This window comes from Borostomias antarcticus, assembly GCF_949987555.1.
Source record: "Borostomias antarcticus genome assembly, chromosome: 3".
Lineage (NCBI taxonomy): Eukaryota > Metazoa > Chordata > Actinopteri > Stomiiformes > Stomiidae > Borostomias > Borostomias antarcticus.
Window position 1 is genome coordinate 11,640,887 of NC_140236.1, and position 19,354 is coordinate 11,660,240.

The 19,354-nt window shown below is 43.0% G+C and overlaps 1 protein-coding gene across 1 annotated transcript in view; it reads left to right on the forward strand.

Moving 5' to 3' along the window:
* Window positions 1–19,354, forward strand: part of LOC311307218 (ERC protein 2) — a gene marked incomplete at both ends in the record, with an annotated part of 242,748 nt that overhangs the window by 138,301 nt on the left and 85,093 nt on the right. The gene's annotated exons all lie outside the window — the stretch shown is intronic.

Consider the following 19,354-nt stretch of genomic DNA (forward strand, 5'->3'; position numbering starts at 1 on the left):
AGGGCGTTAGCCATCGCGCTAATGGTTGGTACTGTACGTGTGTTTGTGTGTGGTTGTCTGCAGACCTAGGTGAGTATAGCAACTAAGTCTTGTGGTTTATCCCGTGCTGACTTCACCTACATGACGTCTGACTCCATCCACAGCTATCATCACTTAAGAGAACGAGGCGACTGTTTAGTTTCCAAGAGTGAAGTTTGAAACTATGGCCTTTCTGCCTCTGATCCACAGTGAGGTTTGAAAAGCCTCAGAGATATATGAGAGATATGTGAGAGATATATCAGAGATATATGATGTGCCTCAATCTAGCCTCTAAAACGATAATAGACATTGTGACATTTCCTGAATATACAGCTAGAGATTTGTGAAGTGTTTACCAGACTGTTTCTCTATACCATGTCCCAGCATACAAACTCCCCTAGCCAACTGTTTAATGTATAATGCCCTTACCATCTTCACCTTGTCATCACCATCTTACTGTGTGTACTTAACTGTATGTGTGTGTGTGATGTTGTATGTAGTGTGTACCCTACCGTACAACTCTTAAGCAGACAGTAGTCTAGCAGTGGATAGCGCATAGTGTGTGTATGTGTGTGTGTGTGTGTGTACTGTATGTGGTATACCCTACCCTACCACTCCAGAGCAGACAGAACAACACTGGATGTTTATACACCAGCCTTTATGACTGGCACTAGTCAATTATCATCAGATTTATGGATTGGCACGCTGTGTGTGCCCAAATGAGGGGTTGCCGGTTGCCAAGACGGTGTGTACTGGATGTGTGTGTGTGTGTCTGTGTGTGTGTGTGTGGATGGGTGCGTGTGTGTGTGTGTGTGGGCGGATGTGTGTGTCTGTGTGTGTGTGTGTGTGTGTGTGTGTGTGTGTGGGTGGATGGGTGCGTGTGTGTGTGTGTGTGTGTGGGCGGATGTGTGTGTCTGTGTGTGTGTGTGTGTTTGTGCTTGAGAGTGCTTGTGTATGTGTGTGAGAGAGAGAGTTAAAGGGAGACAGAGAGAGCAAGAGAGATAGAGAGAGACTAGTTTAATAACGGATGTCGATGTGCCTAGAAAAGGACTTTGAGTACAAAATAAACGAACACTAATTACGCACTCATAAAACACGTTTGGCTCAGTGTTTCTACAGTGTGGTTCTGAATGGTTCCCCCACACCCCTCTCTCTCTCTCTCCTCTCTTTCTGTTTCTCTCAAATTCAAATAAGCTTTGCATGACAGGTGAAAAAACGCATGTTGCCGAAGCAGCTCAGAAAATCATCAACATTGACAAACAAGAAGTGAATATACAATAATATACAAATATCATCAATACAATCACAGACTTTTCTCTCCACATAGATATGACAGTTTCTGAGGATTAGGGAGATGAATAAACTCAGGATATATATGATAAAGTCTCTCTCAAATCGTTTTATTTCTCACAGTATAGTAAGAAGTGAGATTTTGTCTCAACATCTCCCTGATGACAAAATGAACACAGCCTGGCCTCCGTGGGCAGCCCGTTCTGCCTGTGATGACCTGTTTCTGTGGCCAGGCTGTGTCCACTCAGTCTGGACATTGCCAACGTTTTTTGCAGTTTTCTATCAGTCACAGCAGTCAGGTATCCTCCCGCTGTGTACTCACTGTTTAGAGTCAAATAGACTTCTAGTTTACTTTGTGATCTGTCTCTCTCTTTCTCTCTTTCTTTCTCTCTCCCCCTCTCTCTCTCTTCCTCTCTCTCTCTCTCTCTCTTCCTCTCTCTCTGGTCTTTGCACCCCTTTTCTCTCAGTTTCACCTCATTTTTCAACAAATGAAAAGTTATCGCCAGTCAGTCTGGTGTGTGGTTGTGTGCTCCCTTTCAGAGTCCTGTGTGAGTGTGTGTGTGTGTGTGTGTGTGTACTATACTTTGTGTATCTTTGTGTGTAAGAGGTCTGATAGTGTTTTCTTTACTGTATACTGTATGAGTGAGTGTGTGTGTTTGTGTGTGAGAAAGAGAGAGAGAGAAAGAGAGAGAGAGAGAGAGAGAGAGAAAGAGAGAGTGTGTGTGTGTGTGTGTGTGTGTGTGTGAGGCCTCTACCCCAGGTCGTCCATCTTGCTGAGGCAACTGTCTCATTACTGTCTTCTCTATCAGTCTGACCTCCACTCCGGGGTCGAAGGTCACATGCAGGTCACAGCTCACCAGGGGGGCGTTCAAATTCAGCCAACAGAGGCAACGTTTTCTTTGAATTTTACATTTGAACTGCTTTTTAGGAACACTCCAAATTGTTTACATTAAACATAAAGAGACATGGGGAACTTGAAGCTGGCTCAAAAAGTATAAAAATAGTTTACGTAGTACGTTTGCAAATGTTTGTTATGTGTGTTGAATTTGAACACAGCTCAGGGTCTCTCTCTCTGTTTCTCTCTCTCACAGACACGCGCGCACACACACACAGACGCGCACACATACAGCACACACACAGCACACACACACACACACACACACAATGAAGTGAAGTACAGTGGCTATAGGTCATTTTCATTGGCATTTTGCACAATATAAACAGTCAATATTTCATTTGATTTTTTTTTACACTTTTGAAACTCGCCTGAACACACCTGATGTTCTGTTCGTACCTGCCCTGTACATTGACCTTCCCACCAAGAGCTCTTGGTGTGTGTCTGCTCACTTGTGCTCTTTTACTGTGTGCTCTGTATGTTTGTGTGTGTGTGTGTGTGTGTGTATGTTGTGTGTGCCTGTATGTGTGTGTGTGTGCGCACGTTTGTGTGTGTGTGTTCTGTGTGTGTGTGTCTGTGCTGTGTGTGTGTGCGTGTGTGTGCTGTATGTGTGTGTGTGTGTGTGTGTGTGTGTGTATGTGTGTGTGGGGTAGTGTGCTATTTTGGACATTTAGCCCTATTTGTGGTACATATATGTCTAACATGAAACTGACACCTAGAGATCATACTTTCATGTATTTTCATCCGAAAAAAGAAAAAAAAATCATCCAATTTCTCCTGGAAGTGGACGGGACATTGGAAAACGGTAAACGGGGGCGGCTGTAGTTCAGGAGGTAGAGCGGGTCGTCCAGTGATCATAGGGTCGGCGGTTCAAATCCTGGCTCCTCCTGATGACATGTTGAAATGTCCTTGAGCAAGACACTGAACCCCAAGAGCAGGCTAGCACCTTGCATGGCAGCTGCCGCCATTGGTGTGTGAAAGTGTGTGTGAATAAGAGGTCATTGTAAAGTGCTTTGGATAAAAGCGCTGCATAAAATCAGGCCATTTACCAAAAATGTGTAGCTTTTTACTGCACACACACATGCAGTATACAGATCCAGATGTGTAACACAGCAACGATCCACTCATCTAAGATATCAGACAAACCTAAACAAACATCTAAACACACACGCATGCACACACACACACACACGCACACTGTACACACAGACACGCACGCACGCACACACACATGCACGCACACACACACACACACACACACACACACACACACACACACACACACACACACACACACACACACAGACTTGACAAAATTGTGTTTACTCTGTGTAATCTATTATGATTTTGTTAGGACAGTGCACTAGATGTATTTGTGTTCCTGTTCATGCAGGTGTGTAGCTGGAGGATAGACATGTCCATGTCAGGTTGACTGGTGCAATATACAGTAGGTATACTTTATGTACTGTATGCCATTACCCTAGTCAAATTCCTAGTATGTTTGAACCATACATGGCCAATAAAACGGATCTTGAATCTTGTGTAGCGATAAGAACTGTACAAAACCCATTCATCACTCGCAAACTCGTCTTGTTTCTTCCCTCTCAGTGTTTGGCTCAACCCGATCTCGCCCATCTGCATACAAATTACACGACTGTACAGCGTGCAATGCATATGCCATGTTGAATTCTTTGTGCAGGTGATACGCCGTGACCGGATTGCAGCCGGTGGTCCAAATACCACACATGAGAAATGCATAGAGGCTAGCTACAGTAGCTAGTAAGAACGCTATCTACAGATCTAAATTTGCACCCGTGTGGGACCACCTTACCCTACCCACCTCAACAACATACACATATGTGTGTAAACATCCGCATCACGAGGGTATAATTGGTGTCCGTTGGTTTCTGACATCCAATTCGCCGCAAAGTATGAATCCTGTACAGTTTTATTGATCATTTTATGAAATCCATTGACTTGTATTGAAGCGACCGTTGTAGACGTGTAGATCAATCCGCAGAGGTATTCAAAAAGCGGAACTACTTACGGTAGCTATTGTTATTGTTTATGTTGCTAGGCTGGCTAGTTTGCGGATGTTTACACACGTATGTGCTGCGACTAAATAGTTCTATGTTAAATATTTTAAAAAGCCTTTCCAGATAAACTAGAATCTTACTTTATGGCAAATTTTATGTCAGAACGCCAACTAACACCTAGGTGAGTTTCTTGTCTTTGAAATCGAGAGTTTAACATGTTTTTGAAAGATTTTTCAAGGTGCCCACCCACATCCATTGTATGACCAAAATGGTGGTAGAGTAATTATCCGACTTTCTCAAAAGTGCTAGTTTTGTCAACGTTTTGATCTGAACCATTGTATATGATCATAAGTAACCTTAAAACAGGGCTAAACATGCATTTTCCCTTTACTACTCCTTTAATGCTGTGTTCACACCGGGCGCAAATTTTTACGGCGGCGCGGCGAGTTTACATAGAAAGTCAATACAATTCGCGCAAACTGGGCGGCGGGCGGCACGGGCGCTGTGAATTCGCCGCATGGCGACATTCGCAAAAGTTTTTTTTTTTTTTTACTTTCTGCGGCGGATTCGCACGGCAACCCATTGATCCCACGGTGAGATTGGTCAAACTGGGCACCGCAAATTTTCTCGCTGCACCTGGTGTGAACACAGCATAAGGCTTGTGGAGGCCCCATACACAGCTGAATGTGAAGACAACTTTTCTCCTAGCCCATTCAGTTCACAACTCATATCTAGCAGTTACATGCTATCACAGCTAGCTAACCGTTAAAGTCAACACTATTCTAACATGTTATTAAACACCATTAAAACACACAAAACCAGCCTGCAGGCTGCTGTACCATAATGTTATAACAAAAAAAGCTGTACGATACTCCACACCTCCCTCCACACATCAATTTACAGCAGCGCTGACACAAAAAGCTACAAAGCTAGTAACATTAGGTGCTTGATATACAGTAGCTAATTAGCCTGTAGCTAGTAGTTTACAGATCATTGTCACAGGCTTATCTTCATTTTAAACACATCAACAACTTTCTAATAATGGATGCCACTAAATTACTCACGCTACTTTACATCTGCAGTTAGACTCTACTATTTTGTCCTGATGAATTTCAATCTGGAGTTTGTGAGGCGTTTGTTCCTTCTGCATAACATAAATCTCCAACACCTAGCATCAACTCTTATGTTGTCACCTGCTCCATCCAAAATCCAAATCTCATGGATACATCCATGTGTAAAATATTTCATGCCTTTCTGTAGAACTCTCTTAGACAAAGTAGTGGCATTTGGCAAATAACATACAGTAGTATTCAGTATAATACTTGAGAGAATCATCAAGTATTTGCTGTTCAGTGGGTGTGTCCTCCAGCATGTGGGCCAGAGCAACAGCAAATTGGGGGGGGGGCTTGCCGCCTGAATAGGAAACGTCTATTCAACCAGATACTACAGCCAGCCTCTCACGAGTTAACATGGAGCGGCAAGCCAATTCTATTAGCGATATTGGGCTAGGGAGGCGGGACTAGTAGAGAAGGAGATTTGTTAAGCTTTTATGTAACAAATTATTGCTGCGGATAATTCAGTAGTCTCTTAATATTGATGGGGACATGTCCCCAGCGTACCCACCTAATTGTACTGTACGACCGTGTGTGTGTGTGTGTGTGTGTGCAGGGAAGTGGATTTTATTAATGTATTCATTAGTTTTATTAAGCATGTATTTATATACCACCAACATTGCTTACAGGACTAGAGAGCACACACACACACACAAACACACACACACACACGGTAGTCTGGGGCTGCGACAGCAAATATTTGTTCATATGGTCGGGGAACTTGTAGGTTGGGGCACAGAGTAAACAGTGAAGTGTGGATACTGAATAATGTAGAGAGAGAGAGCGAGAGAGAGCGAGAGAGAGAGAGAGTAGCAGCCTGGTGAAAAGCTGTTTACAGGATTGGAGGGTTCTCTTAAGAACTAATTTGTCACTGTCAGGTTGTGTAGGTTGTGTGTATGTGTGCGCACGCGCGCGTGTGCATATGTGTGTGTGTGTGTGTGCATGTGTGTGTTAGCTTGCTTTGTGTTAGCATCTTTTTTCCCCAAAAGTGTCAGCTCCAAACTGAGAGCTCAAAGTTTGTCTTTAAGGTTATCTTTGCGAGGCTACTGCTGCTGTGTGTGTGCATGTGTGTGCATGTGAGTGTGCGCGTGTGTGTGTGCGTGTGCACGTGTGTGTGTGTGTTAGCTTGCTTTGCATAAGCACCTTTTTCCCCCAAAAGTGTCAGCTCCAAACTGAGAGCTCAAGGTCTGTCTTTAAGGTTATCTATGCAAGGCTACTGCTGCTGTGTGTGTGCATGTGTGTGTGTGTGTGTGTGAGAGAGACAGAGTCTGTATGTACATGTATCTGTTTGTTTGTGTGCGTGTCTGTGTGTGTGTGTGTGATAGTGCGTGTGTGTGTGTGTATCTTAAGTATTTGTATGTGTGTGTGTGTGTTTGAGAGTGTCTGCATGTATCTTTGGGTATGAGTGTGTGCATGCATCTTTGTGTGTGTGTGTGTGTGCGCGCGTGAATGCGCACATGTCTCTGTGAGTGTGTGTGTGTATATCTGTGCGTGTATATCTGTGTGTGTGTGTGTGTGTGTGTGTAAATGACTAGGAGCTGCTCCTGTAGGAGGTAAATACCCAGCAGAGTAATACTGGGGTTAGCACTGTAATCAACACGTCAGCAGCACACAGCTGACAACAGATTTACACTCTGGTAAAGGGTGTATGTACACTATGTCTGTGTGTGTGTGTGCGTGTGAGTCTTTCTGTCTGTCGTGTGTGTGCATGTTAGTTTGTTTCTGTGTGTGTGTGTGTGTGTGTGTGTGTGTGTGTGTGTGTGTGTGTGTGTGTTTGTATGTATGTGTATGTATGTGTGTCTGTGTGTGTTCTCATTGAGAGATCTACACCACCCCGTCTGTCAGGTCTCATCTTGTCTGTCTGCCATGTTTCAAAGGGACTAGACACAGCAGCCCCATCCAACACCCAATACACACACACACACACACACACACACACACACACACACACACACACACACACACACACACACACACACACACAAACACACACCAGAGCCAGGCTTACACAGCAGACCCTTCCAACTATGGGGTGTGAAAAGTGCCCTTTGGTTGCTTGTTCAAGCTTACTTACAACGTGTATGTATGTGTGTGTGTATGTGTGTATGTATATACATACACACACACATACAGACATACACACACGTTCGTGTTCGTCCAGCAGAGCTCACTGCAAAACATGCGCACATGCGCGGTAGTCGATCGCGCTTTAAATGAATGGGGGAGCTCACGTGACCGAATGACTGTTTGCGTTGTGAGTTGTGAGCTCAGTGGCGCGTGTATGTGTGTATGTGTGTGTGTGTGTGTGTGTATGTATGAGATCGAACATAGCCTACATACATACACACACACATACACACACACATACACGTTCGTTCCAACCAGCGCAGCTGTATGTGAAACTGCTTGCGCATACAATCGCGGTATCCACCGCACTTCCGCGTGACGTCACCGAATGCTCTGCCGCTGTTTTGAGAAGAGCGTGTATGTGTGTATGTATGTGTGTGTGTGTGTGTGTGTGTGTGTATGTATGTCTGTGTGTGTGTGTGTGTGTGTCTGCCTGACTCGCTTAATGAAGGACTTCGATAGTCTACATCGCTTCAGAGAATGAAGACGACTATGGTAAATATAGCACAAAAAATATTAATATCTGCGTGGTTAGATGACAAGACCATGCTTTGTGTGTAGATCGTATGCCAAATCAATTTGTTTTTTTGTTTAGATGGGGGAGAGCCGGGTCAAAAGTCGCGCAGGACAAAAGTCGCGTTCCCATTTTCTCCAGAATGACTGGACCTGCAAATATGTGGTTATACTTGCCTGCACATATTACCGTGTACGAGCTCCCTTCAAATTTTGGGCGCGATCGCAGCATATTTGACAGAGATATCGATGGAAAACCACTTTTGCCCCATATAAGTAAAATCATGGTCTCATAAGCATTTTTCGATTTTAAATTTGTGTACACTTGTTTTAGTTTGCAAACATATGCAATTTTCTTAGCATATCTACTGGCTACATGATAACATAGCTTTCAAGTTTCGTTCGAGCAAGTCGTGCCTGCAAGCCAGGGAGAAATGACAGGAGACCGTGGCGGGACAAATGTCGCATCCCGTAGAGTGACAGAAGTCGCATTCTGATGGCTTAGAACCAGAGGGGTGCGCGAGTGACATTTGGGCAGAATGAACAGGTGAAATTAAAGCTCTCGAAGAGATCTTTCTAATGCTATTGGTCAGCTTTGTATGCAGTTTTAATGTGAAAGATACTGTTACGGCTCCGCCTCCGCCTGTGCGCTCTCTAGCTCCCACCACCGTTCCCGCAGCGCGCGCGCCACGGCCTTCCACTTCAGCGCGCGCTCTTCGCGCTCTGATCTCATACATACACACACACACACACACACATACACACATACACGCGCCACTGAGCTCACAACTCACAACGCAAACAGTCATTCGGTCACGTGAGCTCCCCCATTCATTTAAAGCGCGATCGACTACCGCGCATGTGCGCATGTTTTGCAGTGAGCTCTGCTGGACGAACACGAACGTGTGTGTATGTCTGTATGTGTGTGTGTATGTATATACATACACACATACACACACACATACATACACGTTGTAAGTAAGCTTGAACAAGCAACCAAAGGGCACTTTTCACACCCCATATCCAACAGCCTCACTATGCACTAAGACCAGTGTGTGTGTGTGTGTGTGTGTGTGTGTGTGTGTGTGTGTGTGTGTGTGTGTGCATGTGTGTTTGTTTGTATGTATGTGTGTGTGTGTTTGTGTGTACACTTGTGTGTGTTTGAGTATGTATTGTACAGGATGTTGTTAGGGGCCGAGCAAGTCAGCTGTCGGTCCCTCTTGTATTTGCCAATATTATTTTTCTTCCTAGGAAGTCTGACTTCCAATGCATGAAAAATCACCAAACTTTTCACATAGTTGCTATCCTATGCCATGTCCTCAACTCACATTGTGGGCCAGTAGATAGTGGCGCTACAGCAACCATCTAAAAAAGAACAAAAAAAACATCAGCCATCCATGCTCTGACTTTGCAACCACCACCAACCTGTAGGCCCAAGTGAGTAGAAACGTCAATATGATTTGAGCTGGCAGGAATTATGAAGTCCATCACTCTGTTTTCCTCAAAACTGTCAAATCTATTAAACCCTATTGCTCCCACATTTTTGGTCAATTAACACCACAATTGCTACAATACATCTTCAGACTGTCCTCCACAGACTCCCAGATTTTTGAAATATCACAAATTGAGCTCACAGTGCATTACAATATTTACCTTTAACAGTTTACAGCAGTTTTACAATGGCAGGTATTGCATGGGATCTCTGGGTGGCAGGCTCAATATCATCCTTGATTTCATCAAGTAGAGCAAGAATTGCTTGAGCTGGCAACCTGTAAGCTATCTTAGGATGGTCTCGCTTAAATCAAAAAGTGATATTCTCATTTGAAATATTCTCTCACGAGCACGCCTGGCATTACAATACCTTTGCCTGGCTATAATAACTGCTGCCATGATCACTGAAAATGCTGGCCTGACACCCCTTATAATGCACTTCAACTACCACCAACTCTCTGAAGACGCAAATATTTTTTACAATAACTGCCTGTGGCAATTAGCGCTGATCTTTGTGAATTGGACTGTATTTACAATGAGGCTCATTTGCATAGAAATTGGCACATTTTCCACACATATTACCTCATTTAAATATCCGCAAATAGCACAAGCGCACAGAAACACTATGATGATGGCAAAGCAGTTAGCACGGTATTTCACCCATTGCGAGTGCTTTGTGAATAGAAAGGTTTATTTTGCGGTTATTTACACAGGTATAGCGGCAGAAAATCCCACGCAATCCCTTTGTGAATTCGCCCCACAGTATTATGCTCCTGCCCAAAAACGATATATGCAGTTCAATTTCTCACCAGTTGAGGGCCACAGAGCTTATCCTGATGACCTCTATGCAGGCTGTCATGCTGTAGAGACTGTGGTGGTCTGGCTTAGTGAAATTCCTCCCACAAATGCTCACTTACTGCATGTATGGCCATATCATTATAACGCACTAAAACAAAGGCAAAGTGCAGTATCTGCTGTAATGCTGCCAAGGTGAGCCTGAAGGTAAAAACATACAATATGCATGAAATTCACTTCACTTCCATCTAACCAATCATACACTTGGCAAGTAATTATAATTTGGTGCTTACACTTGGCCAAAGAAAAACACAAAAATCAGTTTTTCTCAGTTTGGCATTTTTGCAGATACTGTACTTTGGCTTTGTTAGGCTGCAGACCGGTGTGGGGGAGGCTTAACCGTCTCCGGACCGGCATCGGACACTTCCGCTCATCGATGCACAGATAGGGCTTGGCATCCTGTGCAACGTGCAAGTGTGGCGCCGAGGAACAAACCGCAGACCACGTCATCCAGGACTGTCCGATATATACAACGGAATGCGTGGCCTGACGGTCGTGGATGAGGAAACGGTGAAGTGGCTCCTGGAGGTGTGCCCCGGATATACAGCCCGGGTGACCCCCTCACCCAGGCTCGGGGTGGTAAAAGGATAGCCCCTTGGCCCCGAGCCAATCAGTTGGACCGCACCAACTAACCCAAACGATGAAGAAGAAGAACAAATCAATATACTATAACATTTTAAAAACTCATCACAAATAACATGCTCACCAGAGAAAGCAATACGGGACAACAAAAAGAGTTGTCATTCCTTCTACAGATATATGACATCTGTATGTCAAAAGGCCTATGATAATCCAGGTTGTCAACACATGTTTTGACCCGGTCACTTCATATGCATCTAAACGCACCATTCTTGCTCTCAACTCTAAGGGTGCGTGCACACTATGGGTATTTTTAAAATGCGCTTCTGATTTCCGCAGCTTATTTTCCATTCAAAGCTATGGGAAAAGATCAAAATGCGGGCAGATATTAAAATGTGCTGCGCATCTGCGCTGTGTGCTGGCCAGAGCGGATTCCTGAAGTTGGAAATAGTAAAACTTTTTGAGAAATCCGCTATGACGTGGAGCGTATTTTTATCAGACGACCAATCATGACGGAGGTGGGATAGCTGTCGGCCACAGCCACTACTTTTTGACATGACAGTAAAAGCCAAAAAGTTGCGAAGTGCAAGTAGATAATGTAACGGTTGGTTACAAGATAAAACGTAAGGTACAAAGTATCGAACTTGGGTAGAGTCAAGAATGTTGTTATGGAAACGAAATACGCTTTGCGAGAGCCGCATCTTTTTTTCAACACAAAATCCGCTCTGGGAAACTTATCCGCTACATAAATAAATCTGCAGTGTGCACACTGCCTAACTCTGGGAGTTTCCCTTGTGTTCCCCAGATTGATGTTGTAGATGGTTGTTTGCAGAAAAGTGAAAACGTTCAGGAAAGAACTGTACGACGTACCAAAGACGAAATGGGCCTTGAAGAGTTCACCAAAGACTCCCACTGTACCTATCGCCGTGCTCGAAGTGCATGCTTGTCAGTCACAATGAAGTAGGCATGAATGCTACTCCTTGTGGCTCCCTGGGAGAGAAGATAGGGCTGACTGCTTTGGGCGATGTCATCTACAGATGTGAGAACATAAGAATGTAACTTGACACGCGGTATTCTAACAGGCGCTTTACGGCATTCCGCACCACCGCTCGCATGCCCATAGGGGCGCAGTAATACTACTCATTGACCCATTGCTGTAGCTCATCTCGCACATTAGATGAGCCTACCTTGTTCTCAAACTCCTTGTTCTCTGTCTGGTTGTAATTTAATTATTACGAACAAAGCCTATCTATCTATAGTTTCTATCTCTGTAACTGTCGCCGGGTCTATATCTGTTAACTCATGTGTTGGGACAAGTAGAAGTTTAATACAGTAGGCTAACTGAGTGTTCTCATATGGAACATGGCATCAAGACGAGTAAGATGGCTAACGGAGCTGACCAGAGATGTGTTTGAAATTGTTCACTCACTCCCTATTCGCTATGTAGTGCTACTCATAGTGAACTACATAGGGAATGATTTAACAGTTTTGGGACACTACATGTAATGTCATTGCGTAGGATATTCATGACGCAAACAAGCAGACGCGCCAATCACTGATGGCAGCAGGTTGAAATATCAGGTAGTATTCAGGTTCCATGTTTAGTTGAATGATAAATCCCATATAAATGGTTGGAATTCTAATGATGTGCAAGTGTGATTTTGTCAACTTTAGTGCTGTCTGCTAATAGCAAGCTGTGAAGCTGCACGATAAAACGGTGATAGCAAGTTAGCTCACGACAGCAGCTTCCATAATATTAACGGTAGCTGTCGGTGGCTAAAAAGCAGATAGCTAACTTTACAACGATGATTCCTGTAGCTATTTTGATTTTGATGCTATTAGTTCAACTTCTGTTTCTCGGGCAGGAACGGAGACGAGCTCGCATTAGCAGCAAAGCAGCTACAGGAATGATCTTAACATTAGCTAACTGCTTTAGCCACTGATAGCTACCGTCTTCTTCACTTCTCCTTCGGTAAAACATGACACCGTTGTATTGTGGTATTGTGGAGTGCTTAGGCAGAAGCAGGAAGAGAAACCCGTCATGGGACCTTAAATCAGAAAAAATATGGAATGGTAGTGAACGGCGTGAGAAGCTATTGTAAGCTAGACTGCAACGTAAACAACCACCATTCACATGACACAGGGAACAGACGTCAGGGGTCAGCTAGCTAGCTAACTGTACCAGTTAGCTAACAACTATGTGAACTATAACTCCTTGTTCTCTGTCTAGTTGTAATTTTAATTTTTACGAACAAAGCCTATCTATCTATAGTAGGCCTATAGTAGGCCTATCTATCTCTGTAACTGTCGTCGGGTCTGTATCTGTTAACTCATATGGAACAAGGTATCGGGACAAGTAGAGGTTTAATACAGTAGGCTAACTAGCTAGCTAGCAGAGTGTTCTCATATGGAACATGGCATCAGGACGAGTAAGCTAGCTAACGGGGCTGACTAGAGATGTGTTTGAAATGGTTCCCTCACTCCCTATTCCCTAAGTAGTGTTACCCATATAGTGAACTACATAGGGAATAATTGCTTCGGATATTCATGGAATGTAGGGGAGGACCGGGACGGATGAAACAGGGGGACGAATGAAACACGCTTGTTTTATCCACAATAGGGAAACCTCCAATCACGTACTTATACATGCTTGTGCAAGTTACTGTGGACGAGCTTCATTCGAAATTTGAGCACCATCGGACAGTTTTTGACGGAGCTAGCAAGGGAAAACGTATTTTGCGCCACATAAGTAAAATTGTGGTCCTACATGTATTTTTCGATAGTAGAATTGTGCTTACTTCTCAATGTTTGTAAACACATGTCATTTTATTAGCACATCTAGTGACTGCATGATAGCTTAGTTTTCAATTTTCTTGCAAGCAAGTGTTTGGAGCTAGCCAGGCAAATGTGACAGGCGTGCCGGGCGGGACGAATCATGAAACAGAGCGAGCTGCGGGTGGACGCGTAGCTAAATGGCTCCTGCGCTTAGAACGACAGGGGCGCTTGACCTTTTTTCCCATGGTTTTCAAATGTATAGCATCAATTGCATTAATGGAAACATTAAATTGGGTCTAATTATACATGTGTTGAAAGTTAAGATAATTACAAACCCCAAATAGACCGCTACGAAACACAATAAGCAAAACAATCTCACTGTTTCACTCGTCCCACTCCTCTGATTCACTCGGCCCGCACGGCAGGGATGAGAGAAACAATGCACATCTTCTGTTCTCGGCTGTCTTGAATTGAACTGTTACACCACAGAACGAAAATTACAACTAATAATAGTAAAGGACATGTACAAGTTGTTTGTCATCAAAAAATGGAATCTCCATATTTATTAATTTCTGTGTAAATCTGATCAAACCAAAAAGTGTTTCATTCGTCCCGGTCCTCCCCTACACACCAGTTAGCTAGCAACAACGTGGACACAGGCTGATCTACTATACGGAATTGGACCGAGGAGTGTTCTCATATGGAACTAGGTTGTTTCAAGACCAACAGTAACGTTTGTGGTTTAATTTTGTCCTTCGCTTGGCTATTCTTGTTGGGGTGAACTGACCAGCTGTTTCAAATCGCCGGACGAGATGCCCGCTTCTATGACTGGATCTACACAGCAAACAAGCATAACAGTGCGTCATGAAGACCGACGACTTGCTACATTAGGCTCTTTCATATTGAAACAAAGTTGGATGAATGGATGGACTTATTGGAATCCTGGAAAATGTTGATTGTGCTCTAAAATCATGAAAGCATAAATGTAAAAATGCAGCAACAGAAGTAGTCTAGATGAGATGGTGGTTTAAATGAATGGCAACACGTAGCCTAGAGGAAAGCATAAATTTAGACTGGTGATAATGCTGATAATCTACAGTAGGGCCTCTGGCTGAGTTCATGGTTAACCATTCATCTCTTACACATGGGCCTATACAATACTTGCACAATACTTTGGACGTTAAATCCATCCATCTTTCAATCAAACTAGCGAATTCAATCCAACACCTGTGGAATGGCCGGTCATGGCAAAGCACCCGCTAACGTAGTAGGCTACCCCCCTCCCTCACGATCCAGGGCTAGGAAACCGGTCCATCCAGTTTATTTGAATATAAAATAATTTGTAGGGGGGAGGGTTACAATAGTCTAGTCCAGGTTCGCTGGCGATTGGCGAGCTAGTCAGATGACGCATGCATGTGTGGACATAGGCATATTCTGTAAAACCTAAAGAATAAATAAGAATAAAAGTAGGCTACGTTCAACATTCATTGGAGTGGTCCAGTTGGATAGGCTAGTCTAATCTAAATAAATGAGGACCTGTATTTTCAGTGTTTGCTGTTAGCGAATGCCACAGACAGACATGGGGGAAATCTATTTGTTTCATTGTTTGTGCTCTGTATGCACAAGATAGTTAATGTCCGGATATAATTGACAGTAGGGCGGGAAAAAACCCTATCAAAGGCCAAGATTAGCAGGGATTTGAAGATGTAATTGGTCATTTTAAATGGGCCTACTTTATCTTTTGATGCCTATTTGAACGGACTGCATCGATCAATGCAATGACTCTTTCCATGTTTTTCAGTTTTACCCTTTTCATCAATAAAACATCATTTTTACAACCACTTCTCATTGATTGGGAAGGCATTTAGAGCTGCCGGTCTATTATCCTACTTATTCGGACTCAGAGGATGACATAACTTTTTATTGAGAAACAATTGATAGGCAGGCTGGGCTATATAAAGAAATACCACAATGCATGTAGTCTAGATATTATATTATGGTTAGGCTATACATTTTATGGTAGACTGCCCTCTCGCTCGCTAAGCAGGCTACATTGTGGCTGTTTTGTTCATCGCAGAAGCCTATAGCCTAGGCTACATATTAAAAAATAATATAGAAGGAATCAAAATATGTGGAAATTTAATTTTAGCCTATTTTAATACAATTCAAATAGTGCTTAGAGGGAATTATTTTCAACGGACATTATGACCTGAGCATCTATAGATCATGCTAACACTAGCCTAACTGATGAAGTCGTGGCCTTCAACTTTGCATGATTTGCATTTGCATTGTTTTTAATGTTACTAAAAGCAACATATGATTTGTATGTGTCTATAGGCCTATGACGCCTTTCTCATATTTTTTTGAATAAAGCCTAGGCCGCACTTTAACAAGAATATAGCCTACACTTCACAAAAGGAGAGAATCGATGAAACGGCTACAAGAATAGCATTTTGGCCAATGATCCAAATAAAACAGTAGTCTACTGTACAGATGCAGCATAGAACGTAGATACATTATACTAATCTAATTAATAATTATCTAAGTTAATATATGCCTATGAGAACGCAACGCTTTTTACGGTAGGCTAGGCCTATGCGTCTTGTGATTGAACTGTAGGCTACAACTTAAGGCTTAGGCCCTATTGAATTCCTTTTATAGCCTACTAGGCTACTCATTATTATCGAATTATCTAGTTGATATATGAATAAAACAATAAGCTGTTTTAATGGCTATAGGCTACTAGTTGTAGGCTATACACGAGTTGATGCGCTCTGCTCTTACGCACGGTTGAGGCGGCAGCTCAAATACACTTTGCACATATCCTCTGCACCTTGGCAGTGCAACTGCCACAGACAGCTATGGTGCACTTCATGCATTGGTAGACGGTTCTGTATCTGCAGCTTGTCTTCACCATGCAGGTATTTTTGGGGGGATATTCTTCTGTGGACACTGCGAGGGGCGCCGCCGGTGGCTGTTTGGACGCCAGAGCGCGCAGCTCTTCAGCCAACTGGAGGATGTCGCGTCTGGGGACGCTCTGCGTCTCTCCACCAGTCCCCAGCGAGTCGAAGCTCCCCCAATGAATAACACTTATTTATAATAGCCTACAAAGTGCGAAACTGTGCATATAATAGGCTATAATAGGCTATAATATATATATATTCAAGATCATTCAAATAACAAAATATTGTGTATGTTTTTTTAATTTATAATTTAACAATAGGGGGTGCAACAGAACACAATTTTAGGGAAAGTCATTGACAGGCAGACTTCAATGTTTTATTAAAATATAGTTATGTGCAAATGAAAACCCACAATCGTCCAATGGACGTCTTTGGCGGTTCTAAGACCTAACCCCGATTTTGGAAATCAGATAAAGGCGTTCACAAGACCATTTCAATAATCGTATTATTACAATTATTGGTTGATCGGCGTATAGTGTGCATGTGAACGCACTCACTGTCAAACCTGCCGCTACGCACAAGATAGTTAATGTCCGGATATGATTGCCAATGAGTGATCTTTACTCATGGCGACTATGTCAATTTTGTATGGATCCACACCTCCGATCAAGCTTATTTTTTCTTTGTATCGTGCTGAAGCCATATAGCCTACTGCGCTCAGACTTGGCTACATTAGCTGGTGCCCCGTCTTCAAATTTACTTCCGGGGTTTACGAGTAGCCAACAGTTGAATGCGTTCCAGAAACAAAACGCAAAACCCTCATGTTCACCACATCTTTACTAACAAATATATTTACAATACTGTTATTTTGCGCATTTGACTTAACAGCCACCATGTCTTGACCCGACGTCAGTTACCGAGATAGATAGGCTACTGTAGGCCTAGATATAGGTGTTTGTAATAATTAAATTACATCCAGATGGAGAAAGCATGTGTTTGAGAACAAGGTAATAATAACAATTAAACGTTATTTGTATAGCACCTTTCATACAGATAAATTCAGCTCAAAGTGCTTTACAACAGAGCATTTAAATTAAAGAATGTGAAATTTAATGATGCTTCATTCGTAGACTATAGGAGAAAAACACTGAGCCCAGCCTGCTAAATCTACTCAAAGACGCCACCTGGCGGTGGTGCATCACTAAAACGAAATTACACCTGTCTGAAATCCCACGATATTTCCAACGGGATTTCCCTGCCAAATACCGCAAAGGTGAAATGCTGCAGCATGTGACATTTCTAACACCGTGTCCTAACTACACGCGATGCGAGCAATAGAACGCGACATCGCATGCTTGCTGTCCTAACTGAAACCGTTAAATTTCCTGTTCTGTTACGTCATTTGTCTATATTCCCAACTGAAGACAGTTAAAGAACGAACTCCTGTCAACGCGAGCGACAGGAGGAAAATAGGAACAGGGCGAGCGTCAAAAGGGCAGTCAAAACGTCGCGCCGCTTCACGCTGCGTCTCTCGCGTCCAGTTAGGACATAACAATAGAAAACAAAGCAATGGAACGCATTTTGTCGCTGACGCTCGCTCGCGTCGCGTGTAGTTAGGACACGGTGTAACTTCCCACATCTGTAAATGCTGCTGCACACTGGTTCCAACCTGCAACAATAGATATTCAATAGAAGTATTAATTGTGATGTAATTTACTGTAGATGCTGCTGCACAATGGTTCTAACCTGCAACAATAGATATTCAATAGAAGTATTTATTGTGATGTCATCTACTGTAGATGCTGCTGCACAATGGTTCTAACCTGCAACAATAGATATTCAATAGAAGTATTTATTGTGATGTCATCTACTGTAGATGCTGCTGCACAATGGTTCCAACCTGCAACAATAGATATTCAATAGAAGTATTTATTGTGATGTCATCTACTGTAGATGCTGTTGCACAGGTTACAACCTGTTACAAGAGATATTCAAGAGGGATTTAGTATGATGCTTCTGCACACTGGTTCCAACCTACAACAAGATATTCATTAGAGGTATTTAATTATTAAGCTCGGACAATACATCAGATCACCTCACACTGTGCAAAAGGCTGAGGTGATGGAATATAGATTTCATACAACTGTTCAGCATACCTTTAGAAATCCGATGAGCTGATCTACTACTTGAGATGTAGCCATCTTTCCTGGCCACTTTCTCCCTTGTGCAGATGGTGGTAGCAGATGTAGCAACAGCAAGATGGCAGACATATTACTGTCCCAGCCTATTGATCAGTAAACCAACATCAAGTTGACTGCCACAATTACATTCAATTGAGAACATGCACCATAGCCAAAAAGCATATTGTGCACATACATAAAACAGTAATTGCAAGATACAACTGTAAACATACCATTCTCAACTTCAGCACGTGACTCAGCAATACGCATAAAATCCAAAAATGCTGTGGTGTGGCTCGTCATTTGGCTCTTCATCACTGGTGAAGGGTTGTCGTCCATGGCCTGGCCCACCAACTCAGTTCAGAATTTTGGACATAGTGCCTGATTTACAACTTACCCATTATGTTGTTGATATGTTGTAGATAGGCCCTATAATGTAATAGCCTCCTGCCTTCACTTATCACAGCTCCTGATATCATTATTATATTAGTCAGTAATAGGTAACTTAAAAGGGAACTTACCTCTGGGGGCTCTGGATCCTTAGGCACCTCTTTCCTCTGCAGTTGTTCTTTGTTTGGTC